This window comes from Schistocerca piceifrons, chromosome 8 (genome assembly GCF_021461385.2).
Source record: "Schistocerca piceifrons isolate TAMUIC-IGC-003096 chromosome 8, iqSchPice1.1, whole genome shotgun sequence".
Lineage (NCBI taxonomy): Eukaryota > Metazoa > Arthropoda > Insecta > Orthoptera > Acrididae > Schistocerca > Schistocerca piceifrons.
Genome location: NC_060145.1, coordinates 349,409,234 through 349,428,847, shown reverse-complemented (window position 1 = coordinate 349,428,847; position 19,614 = coordinate 349,409,234).

Here is a 19,614-nt window from a genome sequence, read left to right as displayed (position 1 = left end):
TTTGCTACACTCAGTGAATGTGAAGATTAATTATAGGACTTCTTGAATGAAATGAAGAGTCTAATGAGTACAGACTATGGATGGACAATAAACTGATACTATTATGTCTTTAAACTGCGCAAACACTAAAGGTCGGGAAGGAGAAATTTGGAAAGAGAATGAAAGTGGCTGTTGTTTGCTGACGACATTGTAATTCTGTTAGAGATAGCAAAGGACTCAGCTGAGCGGAATGGATGTAGCTTTGAAAAGTGGTTAGAAAAGAAACATAAAAAAATAAAACAAAGTCAGGGGAGAGTAGATGATTTAAATGAGGCAAAACTGATGGAATTAGGAAACGAATCACTAAAAGTATTAGATCAGGTTTACCATTTGGACAGCAAAATAACAGATGGGGGCCGAAGAACAGAGACATAACATGTAACTGGCAATAGGAAGAAATACATTTCTAAAAAAGGATTTATTCATATATAACGTAAATTTAAGTGTCAGGAATTCTTTTCTGAAGTTGTTTGTCTCAGATGTGAAGTGAAATGTGCACAGTAACAGGTTTAAACAGGAAGAGAATAGAACCTATTGAAAAGTCATGCTACAGAAGAATGCTAAAGATTAGATGGGTTATGTTGAATTATTAACGATGATGTACTGAAGCGAATTGTGGGAAAAAGAAAATTATTTCGCAAACTGGACTAAAAGTAGGTGTGTGAGGGGTAAGAGCTGTAGAGGCAGAGCAAGGGCTGAAACAAAAAGCAGCTTCATATGGATGTAGGTTGCAGTAGTTACGCAGAGATGAATAGGCTTGCTTAGCATAGATTAGTGTGGAGAGCTGCATCAAGCCGATCTTCGGATTGACGACAACAACACATAGATTCAAAATGTGGACATATTTTTATCCACAAGTAGATAACGGATTTTATTCTGGAGAACATAGATTAATTTAAATCAATTACTGGATTTCATTATCTCTGTGCTGTATTGATATATCATTTGAACTGATTTTAAATATACTTCAGAGAAATTTAATAATCACAACATTCATCATTATGTTGGATGTAAAGCATACTGTTGCATAACGTGAAAGATTTGTTCGGTACCTTCCATCAATGGTCGGCAACGACGAGTCTGTCGGTTAACGGCAATAGTTGAGAACTAACACGTGCATCTCACGCCATCCGTTACTTGTTGTGTGTGGTAGTAAAAGTCTTGAACAGCTCTGAAAAGTGTTGACGCAGCAGGACACGTTGTTGGGAGGCAGAGCGTGGGGAACTGCTGGCTGCACACACACACACACACACACACACACACACACACACACACACACACACGCCTTGTTAGGTGTGGTCGGCTGCGCGCCATATCTGCGACAGCTGACGCCGGCGCCTGCTTCCGGAACACACGCCGCGCGCCGCACACTGCCGTTTGGCGGGTTGCCACCCAACGAGGGGCACCACACCAAACTTCCGTTATACCGCAGTTCACGCCGTCGCTGTAGGCACTTTTTTTTCATTCTTTTGTCCGATCGATGACTGTCTTGTAATAAGGATACGTGCGCGTGAACACACTCTGCTTATGTTTCAACTCAAGCAACAAACCGCCATACATACTGTTGAAATGACAACTTGTAAATTTGTGTAATGTTGCATGTTACAGAAATTTAACAAAATATTTATAAAAAAAATCGGTTTCTCTTCATGAGTACTAAGGATATGTCGTTAAATTTTGGTGAAAAGAAAAATCACACAAATTTGAAGGCAGTCGATTTAACTAGACTCACACCCCCACGGATTAGGTCGATGTCTTTCATCTCTGGTAACATCTGGCATGATGACGTCTCCATGAGATAATTCGGCCAATACTATAAAATACCTAATGGTCTCCAGATAAATACTGCCGATGACGACAGACCAAGTCCTTAAAAACTTACAATTCTGACTCGTCGAGAAATCCATGGGGCAACACGCAAAATGTTGTAGAGAAGATGAAAATTGCGTGCTATTAATAGAACACTTGGAGGGTGCTACAAATCTACTTTTCCGATCATACAGGTATCTTGTCGAAACCGTTACGTAATTCTTGTTGATTTTTGGATGACTTTAGTAGACGGTAAACGGCAGCATGAGCTGAAAACAGTCTAAGATGGTTGCTCAGATTGTCTCTTAAATCATTTACGTAAATTAACAACAGCAGCGGATCTATAACCCTTCCATAGGGAATCCCAGATATAACATCAGTTTCACAAGATTGCTACGACCTATGACCTTTATAACATGAAATCACGAATCTAGTCAGTCACCATAGGCACGTAGTTTGATTAGAGGCCACATGTAATGAACTATCTCTAAAGCCCTTAGCAAACCTAGAAAAACTGAATAAACTTGAGATCTCCTCTCGATAACACTCTTTAATTATGTGAATCGGGAGTGAGTTGTTCCACAAGTACAATAGTTTCTGAATCAGTGCTGTGTATCTGCAAATAGACCGTTCCCTTCGGGGTATTTTATAATATTGGAACACAGTATTTATTTCAGAATCTTGCTACAAAAATGAATTATTTGAGTCGACGCATAATTCAGTAACCCACTTTCTTTTCTGTGAACTGGTACGACCTCTACTACTTCCCAGGCTTTAGTTACGAACATTTCGTTGGGCAACGTGTTGTATACGATTGGTAAAAGTGGAGATACTTCACCAGCATAATGTGAATGGAACCTAACTGCAAAGCAATCAGGGACTTTCCTTTATTAAGTAACTTGAGTTAATTTTGTTGTATAGTTAAGTACACACGTGGAAGCTGCTGAAAATGTAACAACTGTTTGATTAACAACTAAACATACTTGAAAGAAAATCTGGTACAATAAACCACAGCCTCTTTCTACTCACAGTGTTCACCCAGAGAGCTTTTCATGTTGTACTGACAGGAAATCTAAAATTAAATGTCAGAAATAAAATCATTACACAAAAAATAAACAGTAAAATCAAAATTCATGTTTATACAAGAAAATACCGCTTCAAAAGTCCACTTACGAATGAAACGAGATTTCTTTACACGTTAGGTTTAGACTAGTATCGGAACATTAGTACACCCGTGAATGATGCGATGTGTCGGTTTTGATCAGAACACTTTCACCTGAAGCTAATGTTTGGGACAGCTGACGCAGCGGACGTCGGCTTCACGTTTCTCGTAATAACTCCACTAATTACACCCCCACGGATTAGGTCGATGTCTTTCATCTCTGGTAACATCTGACATGATGACGTATCCATGAGATAATTCGGCTAATGGTATAAAATACCAAATGGTCTCCAGATAAATACTACCGTTGACGACAGACCAAGTCCGTAAAAACTTACAATTCTGACAAGTCGAGAAATCCATGGTGCCAAACGAAACATGTAAAACCTGTCATCGGCTTTAATCCGTGCCTTAACAGTGTTGTATCATGTGGCATCTCCGTTAACAGCGTATTTGAAATGAGTCGTGTTTGAAGAGGGCGTTTTGCAGAATGTTGTGGCGCTTTCTCGTGTTGAAAGTCGATGTTTCAAATTTGCTTTTCAGTATCGTTAGTACGTGATCGAGCTTGTGTAATGTTGTTTATCACGCGCTGTATATTTCTTGTATATTTCGTAGTGTAACTGTGTGTTTGAAGGGTTTTAAACGAGTTATTGTAGCGTTAAAAATTATTGGTTACACGTTTGTATGGGAATTGTGAATTGTTAGTTCAGCGTGCTGTACTGTAGTTGGATGGCGACTTAATATTTGCTTTGTATTTGTTTTTGCGAGGAAATTCACTAGTACTTCGTTGCATGCACAATGGGTGACAATATGGCGAGAAAGATAAGGTATTCCAGTAGAAGGGTCTGGTGGACGAGTAGGTTAGCTGCCGTGTATGTGGGGAAGTTATGAAGTTAACCAAAATTGCTGCGTTTGGGTTCAGGGACGAGTATGCAGAGTCGTCAGAAATATTGTGAAAAGCTTGAAGCGGTGTTGTAAGTTAGGATGAGCAGAGGAAATATTAACAAGAAAAAATTCAGTACAATTGCAGCGTTTTCCAGTTGTTGAGCGTTAAGGCTACCCAGTCATGTAAAGGCACGCATTTTCATGTACTTGCACGTGCTAAATTGCTGTACTGCATAGGTTTGTGGAAACCAAACGAAAAACAATTTTGGTGACTGCCCTGGCAGGGTCCTCGAATTTGCGCACGTCATGATTAGCTGTCTTCAATGCTGAATAATGCGGAGACGGCGCAACGTACTGTACATCGTTTTTAAGAATTTTCTGTCAGTACTAGTTTCACTACAACGCCAAGTTCTCAAAACCTTTTGTTAACAACCTTTATATGCCATTATCGCCATAATGATACTGGCGATTTATTCGGTTGGTTGCCTGCTTTCAGAAGCATAGGCTGGCATTCGTGATATTGTTTTGTTTAGTTATGGTGATTTTGTTTTCTAGTGTGTGTGTGTGTGTGTGTCTGTGTGTGTGTGTGTGTGTGTGTGTGGGTGGGTGGGTGGGTGGGTGGGTGGGTGGGCGGGCGGGCGGGTGGGTGTGTGCACATTTTTTTTTCAATTGTAAGAAGCGTAGTACGAGGGTTTTATTTATGTAACCGTTTATGCATTGTTTTCGAACAGAAAATTATGTTAATAAATTGTTATTACTACTTTGTATAGTCTTTTCTTCATTCGAGGTATAGAGTTTACATAAAATTAATGGGAATTCTGTAGATGCTTCTAGCTATTTCACTCACGTTACGTTTTTCTTATATAAGTTAGATCAGCAAAGTTTGGTTTCTTGGTATCGTGGACTTCGTTGTAGTTGTTTTGGCTGAGTAAGATTTTCGATAGTAAAAGGTACAGCGGGTTTGGTTTTCTTCCTGTTGTGGAGATTATTCTAACTATGCAGTTGAAGATAGGAAACTAGAACTCGTTCCAAAAATTGGGACTGAAATCATCAGTGCCAGTTTCTAGAACGACTCATAGATTTTTGATATCATCGACTTCGTTCTAATAGACCAAGTGAAGATTTCTATCCAAGTCTTCACAGTGAGTTGCGGTTTCGTGATGCCGGAAACTCTGTTTAAGCTCCATACGTCAAGTGAAGTCAGCGATAATGATTTCGTGAATTTTGGTAATGTTGGGCTCACTAGAAATTTGAATACGTTTCTGTTTGGTACGTATTTTATATTAGGAATGCAGTTTATATTGTTTGTCCCCTCCCAAAACACTTAATTCCCGCGATTGTCCCGTTAGTTTCATGTTCTTCTTCGAATTATTTTATTTACATTTATTAATTGGATTGTTATTGTCCCTTCGAGTCTTCAAGTATAACGTCATGGTAGCCACATTGCGTAAGGCCAAAATGGCGATGGGCACCATGTTGAACTATGTCACGGGTCAAATCGGACGCTTCGGTTACTCCCGTACCTGAAATATTTGTTCAAGAATGTTGTCACGACAAACTCAGTGCTCACGTCATCTTCCTTTCTACAAACCTTGATTTGTTATACAGGCTGTATCGCGTTATCGCGTGCGACTCAAGAGCTCTCTCGGACGTAGGATGAAAAGCAGCACCTCTATAGTCAGCAACATCGTCTGCGGAAAGCAGCATGGAATTTATGTCGTTACCCACTACGTCATGTGTACGCAATGTAAAACCTAATGGCTCTATAACACTTACTTCGGTTACGTCCGACGTTACTTTCACGTCTGAAAGTTTATCTCCGTCACTCAAAGAACTGGAAGTGGGAACCACCGAACGCCTTTCTTCTCTGCCACGTATTTTCAACGATGGTATTTACTCCGTATATCTAGCTTTACTAACTTTTTCCCCACCAGAAAAACTTATTCTGTCTCACTACAAAGAACAGAACTGGTAAGGAAGACCGTAACTTATCTGTTTTGCCTGCTTAACTGTGCAATTGGTGTAGGCCAAAGAGTGCTATCTTCAGTCTCCGGTTAAGAACTCTAGAAAGGCCTTTGTGGAGTTCTGGAAAAATAGCCTGTCCAAAAAGACTGTAATAAGAGACCTACTAAATGCCGTTGCTGCAGATCACGCGGTCTCTAGTGCCCGTGGAAGAGCTATTGATCATGTTGCCGATTACTGACGCAGCGCCAGCCACTTCCGTATTATCCCGTCAATATGTCAACAACTTCCTTCTCGGAAGATGGACGGCCGGTCCTAGTCCATTGATGTCACATCAACGAACTTAAATTCCTCATTGCTGTTACGTGGACATTTGAGTGGATTGTCAAACGTGGCCAGGATGAAATATTCCAACAATGAAGGCAAAACTAGTCGTAAAGTGGCGTAATTACGATTTTGAATTATGCCCGTTTACTTTGTTTCGTAACAGACTGACTGTTCGTCTCCAGGTAAAAAAAATCGTTTATTCTTGCTTCTGATGTCACGAAGAATCTTGTGACATCTACGTAATATTTGTTTTTGAGAATTAAACGAGCCCTAATGGACAGTTCCCGTCAATCCAAAAAAAGTTTCAAGAATGTAGTAAAAATGAGAGAAATGTGAAGATTATTATTGTAACGCTTCTGGTGTCCTACGCAGTCACCCCCGACTTCAGTACGGTGCAAAAAGCGTTCATACAACCACGTATAAATTACAGAAAAGTCCATTGCGTCACGGGACGCGTCCACTTGTAGTTTTTTTCGAGAGTCAAGGTGTGCGAGACAAACTTCGCAAACACTACTCTCTTCTTCACACATTCTGGAGAATATCCTGGACACTTTATTCAGAGATATGGCTCTATTACGTTTTTTCACACAACAATATTGACGCAGTACGGTCGCATCTCTTAACACTGTCCGCTCACAACTAACAGGTCGAATGCATATTTGTTGTTCAGAGATTTTAGTTCAAGCGCCCATCGAGGTAAGTGAGCTGACTTCACTTATACACCAAGAAAAAAGTCACTCTCGGAACTTGCTTAATAGACGGTGTAAATTTGTAGTGTAGTTACCAACCAAGGTCATGTCTTTCTGACGCATTAGCATTGGCAAGAGTCGCCATGCCTTGCTGGCCAGGACAGAATTTTAGGAAAATGGCAAGAAATATGACGAGACTGTCATATTTTGGGACGGCATAGAATGCTGTTTTGAACGATAGTGACTACGAAACACTCCAACGGCAGGTTGGCGACGAAATCCAAAAGACCAACGGGTTAAGGAATGGAAAAAAGAAAGCAGAGATGATCTTTTTAGAATAACTGGGGCTGATGGGTAGGATATACGAAAGCAGCCAACCGTGGTGGTGCCGACCGGAGACCTGGACCCACACAAAGAATTTTAAGGAAAACGAAGCTATTATATAGATAAGGAAAACGAGATTTTGAAGAGATTCTACAATACATCGGGGATTATCGAGTAGTGTTTCATATGAGCCTGTTGGATACAAAATGAAGCCGAGACGTGGCGACCAACTAACATCACTGCCTGCCACACGTCAACAGGTCACCAACCCAGCACAGCCAAGTGTAGGTACACAGCCTGAAAAAAGGTGAGGAAACGAAATGAAAATTCAAAGGTTGAGGGAACAAACGAGGTTATTTCAGTGACTCGAGTCTAACTTTCAAATAACATGGCAGGATGAGCTCACTTATCAATATGATAAAGTACCCCATGGGGGCATTCTCGCACTAATTCGGATAGGAAGGATGCCATAAAGCAGTCGAATCTTCTCCTGAAGAAATCTGGCCCACAACGGTTGTAGCTGGTCGTTGCTAGACATTACAATCATTTCAACAAGTGAACTTGCCGCACATGTGTTCTTTCAAGCACAGTTGTGGGAATCTCTCTAACCCGGATAGTAGGCTATCTCAATGGTTCCTACGGTTCATAGACACACGTGCCGAGTAAAGACGGGCATTGTTCTGTTGGAAAATGACACCACGATTCTGTCACCTGACAGGTAACTCTTGACAATGCGGGACGATCGTGCACTACCACTTTGACGTCAAACTTCTCTCAGTTCCCTCATCACTACCAACTGTGACCTCAAATAGTACCTGATGGCTTCACACTTCATGATGCCAGAAGTAACACAGCTGTGCCTCTCCAAAACATTAGAAGCAGGGACTATTCCCCAGTTGACCACCATATTCGCTTAGGATGGTCATTCAGGGTAGTGCAGAACACCGATTCATTACTGAAAGCGACGCGACGACATTCATAAACAGTCTATGTTTCCAGTTCATTCAGTACATCAATCGCAGCCATTTGCATTGTGGATTCAACGATAGCCTACGTAAAAATTCCTTAGTAAGGCAGCTGCTAGACTCCGACCAATGGCGCGATGGGATACGCATTGTTGCAGGGAGACCCTTACCTATTCTCGGACAGTAGGCGCAGTTGTGGAGGGGTTACTCTAAGCCTGGTACACAATTCGGTGTTCCTCCAGTGTTGTTGTCAGGCGTGGTCGAGCGGAACTTTGACGATGAGTATTTCTTCCCTCACATTCGCAATCTTACTTTGGGCCACTGTCACATCCAAATGCCCAACAAATCGAAGTACTGAATGATTCTGCCAGCTGGCCAAACGGAGACCCAAAATAGGATCCACTGCGTTCTGTGTCACGTGCAGATAACGTCATCTGACCTAAGTAGGCGGTATCTGTGTGTCCTTCACAAGTGATCACGCAACATCCGACGCTATTCTCGCCCCGTGTATATCCTACCACCCTCAAAACATCTCTAAACACTAACAACATTAATACAGTCTAGTGATTGTTCTACGTCTCACAGAAAATTCCAGTTATGATCATTTACATACCGACCAACGGCGTTAACGTTGATATCTGACCATGTCTCCCTGGGCTTCACGTTTTTGTCAGGCAGTGTTTATCGGTAGCCGCTGAAGCAACAGAATTCCGTGCACGTGAGGAGCTACATAACGCACTCTGCGACTTCCGACATAGTTCAAGCAACCTTGATAGCACTGAAAATTCTTACTCATTTCTGTAATTAAATGTTTGTGAAGTTATCCAGAATGAACGATATCTCTTTCATGTCTCACTCGAAATTTTACACATAGCTCTCACCAAATCTCAAGTAAAAATTTTGCACTAACGTTACATATTACGAGTGCATACTGAAAAGTAATCTCTCCGAACTTTTCACGTGATAAATCTAAAGCAATGTAAATAAAACAGATTATATTAACTTTCTACGGTTTTGTTCTTCCTGTATATATATATGTTTCTCAATATAGTCACCCTCGCGACGAATACATTTCTCCCAACGAGAGACCAGTTTCTCGATACCATCACTGTAGAATGTTTGACTTTATTAATGGAGCTACAAGCTCACCTCTATTTGTACCAGTTTGTCACTGTCAGAGTGAGGTCCTCTAAGGTGTTCCTTAAGTTTCGGAACTAGATGAAAATCGGATGGGGCCAAGTCGGGACCGTATGAAGGATGATCGACGACAGCGAACTCAAGGCGTCGGATTGATGCATGTGTCGCAGCGCATGCGTGTGGTTTGGCATTATGTTGCTGAAGGAGAGATTGCTCCATTTGTGAACGAACTTTTCGAATTCGAAACTCGATTGCACCTCGGACGTAGGTATGTTACACACAGCCACAGTTCGGAGGCATTTAAGCGGCAGAGAGCTGTAGATACGTAGACACGAAGAATAAATATGTAGAATGTTAATAACGTTTGTTTTATTTAAAAAAACTTCAATGGTTTTCACATAAAAAATTCAAAGTTCTAACTTTTCAGGCACTCGCTGCAGAAAGTGATACTACAGTGACACTATGGTAAGTGTAGGGCACTTCCAAGGCCAGTGTCAATCCCCTGAGCAGCTGGCAAACGTTGCATTATTATTCTTGAAACGAACGGAATACATATCCAGGATGGCAACACCTTCGTGTTCACACGTGAGAAAGAGGGAGGTAAACGGTAACAGCATTACCTCAGTATTCTTACAAATGTGTACTCACAGCGTACACTGCCACCTTTGTATGACGATGCTTCTCGGGCACCTGACGATGCTTCTCGGAGACTACAATTTTTTCATCATTTATTCTCAATGTAATTTGTAAGAAGCGACATTCCTTTAAATAATCCACCGGTAACTTTCATTCTAATGGTTCAAATGGTTCAAATGGCTCTGAGCACTATGGGACTTAAATGGTTCAAATGGCTCTGAGCACTATGGGACTTAACTGCTGAGAGCCGGCCGCGGTGGCCGAGCGGTTCTAGGCGCTTCAGTCCAGAACCGCGCGACTGCTACGGTCGCAGGTTCGAATCCTGCCTCGGGCATGGATGTGTGTGATGTCCTTAGGTTAGTTAGGTTTAAGTAGTTCTAAGTTCTAGGGGACTGATGACCTCAGATGTTAAGTCCCATTGTGCTCAGAGCCATTTGAAACCAATTTAACTGCTGAGGTCATCAGTCCCCTAGAACTTAGAACTACTTAAACCTAACTAATCGAAGAACATCACACACATCCATGCCCGAGGCAGGATTAGAACCTGCGGCCGTTGAGGACGCGCGGTTCCAGACTGTAGCGCCTAGAACCGCTCGGCCACCCCGGCGAGCCATAAATCATCCGTGGAAAGCGCACGATGAGATTTATTATTAAGGAAACAGATTCTGTTCTCGCTAGGTAACTGAGCTTGGCATGCCTTGGTACCAGGGCCTGTACTAGTCATGATTTAATTTTTATATTTTATTTTTGTCAGCACCTAAATGTGTCTATTATACGATTAAAAATAAGGGAGATTACAGAATTTTGGTTACATGCTGGTTTATGGCTTTCACATTGACATATGAAGAATCAACGTAGCAAAATGTTAATGACGTAGATATCTCCTTAAATTTATTGATAAATGCGTACGACAGTAACGAGACGTAGACCTATTAATGTAATGTTCTTAGTACAAAAAGAATTTATATTACCAATGTTTGTAAGATACCAAAATGGCTCTGAGCACTATGGGACTTAACTTCTGAGGTCATCAGTCCCCTAGAACTCAGAACTACTTAATCCTAACTATCCTAAGGACATCACACACATCCATGTCCGAGGTAGGATTAGAACTTGCGACCGCAGCGGCAGCGCGGTTCCAGACTGTAGCGCCTAGAACCGCTCGGCCACTCCGGTCGGCTATAAGATACCTGAAAATTATAAAACATAATATATTAAATCAATTTTTTCTATGACTGCTGCACGCTAAATGTGAAATCATTTGTATTCCATTTCGTTTTCGTCTAATATTGTGTTGCCGACGTAATGAAAATAGTTATCAACAACGAAAGTTGAACAAGAACAAACGAGTTCAAAATTTACAATCGACCAGTATCGAATCTACGCACCTCATTGGACAAGCCGGAAACTCTACACATTACGCTACCGCACTGCATCTGTACCCAACATCAGTGGCTTGTTAACTCATGTCATGTGCTCTCCAAGGGTGGAGCACGTTAATCCACGTAATCGCTCAGTCTGATCAGCATGCTATTCTTCTGTTGGAAATTCTTTGCTAGTCTTCAAATACAACAATGTGAGATGAGTTCTGCAGGTCTCAAAAAGTTGGTACCTCTTTGTATTGCCCATAACATTGCAAAAATTACTGTTTGGTAACAAATTCAGCCAGTATATTTATTGTTTACACATCACAGATTTTTATTTTCGGCAAGCATTTCAATTCCACGCATCACAGCATCGAAAAAAACAAGGGAATCTAACAGAAATTTGCTATTCAAGGGATAAAAAAGCACTTTCACAAACACGGTTTGGTTCTCCTCTGGAGCAGTGTCTCCTCAATCGATTTGCCTCTTCGCACCAAGCACGGTGGTGGGGGTACACATTCAATTGGGTACAACAGAATTTTGGGGTGAGTGCATTTGACTTTACAACGATGGTCGAGCGGTGTCATGGCATTGCATCCTTTGATGTATGAATGGAAAATGCAGGAAGTCATCCTCAGTTATTTTTGGGGGATGACAGTGGTGGCGTAGACAGTGTCCTCTGCCTGACGGTAGGCATCGGCTCTACCAACAAAAGCACGAACCAGGCTCAGCCACTCTGCAAAAGCTGCCCAAATCGCCGAGGATGCTTATTCCTCCTAATGAGACCCATTGACCACCTGCTGCTGCTGACAAACTGGATCTAAGACCATCCTGCTAAATATTGACAGAAAATGAAAGATGTCGCACTGCGATATGCGACAGTCACATATGATATTCTCGAATACTTTATATCGATAATGAGAGCATGAATATCGGAAATATATCGATATTCACGCATATGTAAAATACTGGAACGTCTCTAATCATAGAAGTCTGCGTAATACTATTGGTCGATATTAGCTTCTACTATATTGTAAGCGGTGGCACAATAATGAGACGGTGAAATCATTATTTGAGATGATTTTATCAATCTTTATTCCGAATTCCTACGTGTGTGTTTCATTTATGCTCCAGTACCAGTGATACATTACTAGATACTTTGACTTATTTTATGTATGTTCGTAAAAATGTAGCATTGACGTTTGGATGGGGATACTGAGAGGCGGTTGCAGTCGTAAACGTAAAGTTTTTTCTTCGTCTGTGGACAACAGCATTTCATCGCGAGTGGTGAGTTTTGTTTCTTACATGTAACTGTTTATTATAGGTGTTTACAATGGCTGTGAGTTAGGTACAATTTACTATTGTCTCTGTGCTGAGCATTACAGAATGTGATGTTGAAATCCACTTCCGGCAAATAAATTGCTAGTTTAGTAGGTTCAGTATCACCACTGCCACATCATGTTACTGCATGACACCCTGAAGAGCAATATGGAATTTTAGGTAGGACGCAGGCTCACAGAATGGTGATCACTGAGTGTACAGCCAGTGAAGTACAATAGAGATTTCATCCATAACCAGGATTCGAAGCATAATTGTGGGCCTAATATCATTGCAACAGGTTGTATCAGAGATGTTAGCTGCAGAGATGGGTATGAACATTGACATCAACAGACACGCTTTTCCTGTATAATACCTATGCTTTTCCAGGGAGCTCTAAGGTAGAAAGAAATACTGTTCCTTGAATGGGACCTCACCAAATGAATGCAAAAGAGAACAGAACACAGGAACTGTATTCCTTTCTTTTGTAAACACAGGTAGGTGGTTGGCGAGACTGTCGGCAGGAGTCGTACAGAGACTAGACCTCCCACTTTGTTTTCTTCTGCTGTTCTTCCCAGGACGGCCTTAATTGTGTACACAAAAGAACTAATGACACAGTGGTTCAAAGAGGTCGGCTTAACAAGGCGGAAATTTAATTACATCGAAGGAAACAATGGCCCGGGCGGCTGCATTCTGCTTGCACAGCCATGTGTCTTGCTCATTTTTACAGGAGCCGTCCCCCGGGAACCACCCACCCCGCCCGCACAGTGGCAGCAGCTGGCGGGGACTCCCCGACGCCCACATCGCGCGCGGTGGCAGCAGCGCCGGGGACTCCCCCGCTCGGCAGAGCATTTTCCGAGCGGCCGCACGCCGGCGACATTTCAGGGCGACGCGACGCCAGCGCGCCACGCGGCGCCAGCCTGCGGTTGCGCAGCCCGCCTGCCCGAGCCAAGTGTACTTGAAAATTGCCTGTCGCTGCTCGTCCGCGCGAACCGTGTAATGTATAGTCGCAGCCCTGCCTGGTCGCCGGAAGCCGGAAGCCCTTTCACCGGTCCGTTCTGCTGCGGTCAAAACACGTTGTAACTAACAGATTCCCCACTGTATGCGCTTTAGTGGTGGTAGCATTCACTGGGAGAGGAGGCGGGGTAGTCACAAATTTTTAATTATACGTAGAAATAATCAAGCTGTGTCCACGGTGGTGTTCTTCACAAACATGTAACTACACAAATGAATGAGACTGCCCAGCGCCCCTCTCAAGGTCGCTTGCACTAGGTCGGAAGTAGGGGATTGCGTTACACACATGGCATGTGTGAGGAATTTAGCTGTTACAGCAGGTACCGAGACGATACTTTGCCCAGCTCTGGCTCACGAAGCAAACATTATACACCGCCTGACAAAAGTAATGGAGCACGGAGAAGACGGTCAGTTTTCGTACACCTATACACAATCAGTGGGGACGTAAATGATAACAATTGAATGCGTCCATGACAGGTAGAATAGCCACATAATACATTAGCGCTTTTCATCTTCGGTCATCTTAGAACGCCTGGTATGGTACATAAGGAGAATGAACAGTGCAAAATATTGAGTAGTCACTGTGAGGGGCACGTGGATTCCGCGAAGGTGTGTGAGACGGCGTTGTCAGCACCTGTCAGAGTTCGGAATGGACCTTATTGTGGGTGTCCATTGTTCGGCTGGATGGGCCGCATAGTACTCAGATTTGTGGGAAATTCGCACGTAGCAGTCGCACAGTGTAGGAATGCATGGGAATTTGAGGGCAGTCTTACTCTACGTCAAGGTTCCGGCCGACCACGTCTTACCATAAGGACGGAGGATCGCCGTGTTGAGCACCGATCACATCATTGAGTTGTTCCTTCCAAGGAAAGATAGCTCGCTGTTTATTTCCTTCTGTTGCTTAGTTGATTACAGTTCCTGGCCTCCTTTTGTCTCGTTAACTTTCAGTTCTTGAACTGGCCATAGGAGAAGTTCGTTTTGTGTTTTCTGTGTACGCTGTTGCATATAACTTGATACCTCCGCACAGCGTTTATGGCGTATTGTAATTTCATTTGATGTTTTAGAGATTTTCGCTCTGTGTTAATTTTATGTGAATTACCTTAGTTATTAATTGCAAATAAATGTCTGTTACCTTAAGGCTTGACTTAGATTTCGAAATCCGCTACTGTATTAAAGCTGTTTCATCGTTACGCGATCCAAGCGTAACAAACATATTCTAATGTACTCCTAAGCTGTTGCTCTCACTGTGATGATGTTTTCGTTACGCACGTGGTGAAACTCATCGATTAGTTATTTAAAAATTCAGATAGGAACGAGCGTTGCACTCGCTATTCTTTATGGTTATAGTTTCGTTTATTCATCCGAAAGAATGGTTTCGATTTCTGCAAGGCCTGTAATTTGTGTTGTTTCATGATGCTAAAGCGAACGGAATTCAACACAAATATCCCAACTATCATGTAGTGTCGCAAGTAAAATAATAAAACTATCTGTTTGGATGTACCGAATGGTCTGCGGTGGGTGTGTGTGTGTGTGTGAGGGGGGGGGGAGGGGGGAAGGGATAACAACCTTTCTTTTACTACAATTTCAATGAGAATAAAAATCTATGCCGTATCTCTAGGTCATACAGGATGCACAGCTGCAGTAGTGAAAACTACGTACCATTTGTAGGTTGTACTGATCATACAGTATAATAATAAAACAACATGCACTAGTAATTTTAAGTATGTGCAAGGTACTTTCGATTAAATACTGAAATACTTGTGACAAAAGGATGTAAAAAAAGGTCAATTCTTTTAGCGAGCATATCACAAAAAATGATTGAAGTAGACATGACTTTTCACTTACGACTATAGTTCTGCTTGAAAGAATGGCAAGAGTTTGTAGAAGGAAATTTACGTCAAGGCCTATACTTTTGTTCTTGTTTGTAATATTAGTACTTTACTGTTTACGTTTGTAGTTAATTATACATTCAAAATTATTCATTCGAACTCTTCATAATCCCCATATTTCGCTTTGTATTCCTCATCGGCCCTTTTCTGTCAAAGCATGCACAAAAATGTATAAAAATCAGTAAATATTGCGATATCAGTAGCCTTATCGTACATCGTTAAGTACTGATACAGTTTTAAGTATTGGTATCGATACGAACTACTGTACTGAATGTGGTATTAGAACATCCTTGCCTGTGGCTTATCAGAAAATTTTTCGAGCTTCCTGACCGGCAAAACCTACAGATATTAAATCTATGTTTACATACAGGGAGCACAAACGAAATCAGTGATTAGACGCCTCAAAGGTGCAGTCGAGAAAGAACACTATAGCTGCGAGACCGAGCGAAATGGAACAGTTGTTGACACAGATTCGTGTTCGAGAGACAGAGGTTCGTATAGCGGCCCATATATCCACCTATAGGTTTTCCATGATTTCCCCAAATCACTTACGGCATTTACTAGGTTTGGCAGGGACAACTCTAATCTTTTGGGGTTCAGTAAGTGACGGAATTCCCACCTCAACCTTAAGAGAAGAGTTACACTCTCAGCAGATTTAGGGTGTTTTAGGTATTGTACTGTTTCGTGGATATATTGTGAACAGCCTCAGTCTCGTAATGTTATGAAACTTCCACTTCTATTTCGAATTATTTAACTGAACTGAGACAATTGCGTAACGTCGCACAGCCTTTGTAATAGGTAGGACCTCTTCAGCCTGTAAAGTTACTCTGAATGCAGATTTTACGAAGCGCTGGTCACTGCGAAAGCGGTCTCTCTAGTGACTTTCAAGAGAGCAGTTTCATTTATGCGGTACAATATACTTTCGGGGACCACAACTATGTTCGGTTCGCCAATGATTTGCAATGTTCCATTGTATTCTACGTTACTGTCGTGCAGTTTTGGGAAAGACTGAAGCTACAATGAGCGATAGTTGGCTCACTCTTTTAACTTTTATCATATTTTGAGTCCGTACCTCGAACAGTGAATTACGTTTCTTGACCTGAGGCTGGAAACCTGCACACCCAACGCAGCGTTTAGGCATAATACGACTGATCAAGTTGTGATACCGAAGCAAGACTGTTAATTGCAAACACTGAATCAGAAGCTGATCACATCCGGAAGTAGCGTCAAAGGCAAACTAAGAGTTTTGCTTGTGGTCTATGAGAGATGCAAACCCAAACTAATTTACATACGCTCAGATGTCTATTCAATGAGATTGAGCTGGTGGCTACAGTTCACTCGTCTGCTAGTTATCAGACTCTGCGCATTGTATTTACCCGAATATATGTTTGGTCTTTCATTATTCTTGTCAGTTTTTCCTATGATCTCATCTTTCTCAACTTTTGTTATATATCTGTCATCCAATTTGACTTTACCTCTTTTGACTTCTTGTTCATTTCATTTCTCATCAACTTACATTACTGACTTGCGATCTGACCATTATCAGTGTGATTATTTCTTCCTCACTTGATCACATGGAGTATTGTTTGATCTATCCGCCACTGGCTTCATCATACCAATAGACAGCTCTCGTTGAGAGGGAGAATTATAAATTCTTGTATAATTTGTGTCATTCTGTTTTTATCTTCGGCATTCCACTCATTATTACTTATTATATTTCGGGCTAGTCTTATTCGTTATTCGGCTGACATTGGCAATGGAGACATAAGACGACGTGCTGTTATTTACGTTCAGTTTGTACGGTGTAATGCTTTACAACGCATTCACTTTCATCTCAGTAAAAATCTAAGGAATCAACCTACAGGACTGATCGTAGGGGCGTCCCAGTTGCATATTTGATATGATATTTGGTATCGATACCAAAAATCATTGAGACCCAAAATTATATTCATACCTCGGAAGAAAAGTATCGAAAGTGACAGTATAGGAATCTATCGATATTTTGAAGACAAAAGTACTAATTTAAAATATAAGATGTAATATGAAAATTATGCAGTCAGTCCACGAACCAATTTGACTATTAAATCAAATATAAAGGTGAGAAGGCATTTTATGGTTCAAATGGCTTTGAGCAGTATGGGACTTAACATCTGAAGTTATCTGTCCCCTAGAACTTAGAACTACTTAAAACTAACTAACCTAAGGACATCACACACATCCATGACCGAGACAGGATTCGAACCTGCGACCGTAGCGGTCGCGCAGTCCCAGACTGATGCGCCTAGAACCGCTCGGCCATACCGGCTGGCAGGCATTTTATGCTACCTCTGCATTCCATTAGTACTTTAGTAAAGCTTTACATTAAGGCGTCATGATTTTTAAAGTAAGAAAAATTTTTGGAATTTTCCTGTGTTCGCAACAACCAGCCAGACTTTAAAAATAAATGATTCAATTACTTTTCGTAAATGGTGGGTGCATGCTGATATGTAAGGTTACAATTTCAATTTAATAACTGCTCTGATGTCTTCACCAAACTTTTAATTATTTCCAAAATCACCCTACGCGTTTCGACATCCTACCATTTTCAAGGCTACAAAATAGAAAACAAAACTGGAAACAGAAGAGATGAAAATAAGTTTAGACACATAGTATAATGAATAGCATATGGCTTTCTAGCTTGTCAGTGTTATGTCGATCATATAAAACTGTTCATTAGATACGTTTTATCTCGTCAACATCCTGGAACGCGAGACAACTACAAACTCCTACCAAGGGACAAATTGGAAGTCAAGTGGACCAAACCTTTAGATGGGGCTGAATATGTGGTACCCACTACATTTGTTACTTTGCAACTGTGTCCATCGTTACACATTATAAAACAACTTCATCAGTAAACAATTCATGTAAAGCACTTTTCAATGTTCCACAAAATGTATTTCTCTACACAACGATGTGCAACACATCTTTTGAGTGGTCGAGAACGATACATTGGATGAGCATGCTGTGTGGTGTTAGGGTGCATGAAGCAACGATTTTTTTTATTTTCTCGTTCTTTCTTTACAACTTGTTCTTGTTGTGGTCTTCAGTCCAGAGACTGGTTTGATGCAGCTCTCCATGCTACTCTATCCTGTGCAAGCTTCTTCATCTCTCCGTACTTACTGCAACCTACATCCTTCTGAATCTACATAGTGTATTCATCTATTGGTCTCACTCTACGATTTTTACCCTCCACGCTGCCCTCCAATGCTAAATTTGTGATCCCTTGATGCCTCATAACATGCCCTACCAACCGGTCCCTTCTTCTTGTCAAGTTGTGCCACAAACTCCTCTTCTGCCCTATTCTATTCAATACCTGCTCATTAGTTACGTGATCTACCCATCTAGTCTTCAGCATTCTTCAGTAGCACCACATTTCGAAAGCTTCTATTCTCTTCTTGTCCAAACTATTTATCGTCCCTGTTTCACTTCCATACATGGCTACACTCCATACAAATACTTTCAGAAACGACTTCCTGAAACTTATATCTATACTCGACGTTAACAAATTTCTCTTCTTCAGAAAAGCTTTCCTTGCCATTGCCAGTCTACATTTTATATCCTCTTTACTTCGACCATCATCAGTTATTTTGCTCCCCAAATAGCAAAACTCCTTTACTACTTTAAGTGTCTCATTTCCTAATCTAATTCCTTCAGTATCACCCGACTTAATTCGACTACATTCCATAATCCTCCTTTTGCCTTTGTTGAGGTTCATATTATACCCTCCTTTCAAGACACTGTCCATTCCGTTCAACTGCTCTTCCAAGTCCTTTGATGTCGCTCACAGCATTACAATGTCATCGGCGAACCTCAAAGTTTTTATTTCTTCTCCATGGATTTTAATACCTACTCCGAATTTTTCTTTCGTTTCCTTTACTGCTTGCTCAATTTACAGATTGAATAACATCAGGGAGAGGCTACAGCCCTGTCTCACTCCCTTTCCAACCACTGCTTCCCTTTCATTCCCCTCGACTCTTACAACTGCCATCTAGTTTCTGTACAAATTGTAAATAGCCTTTAGCTCCCTGTATTTTACCCCTGACACCTTTAGAATTT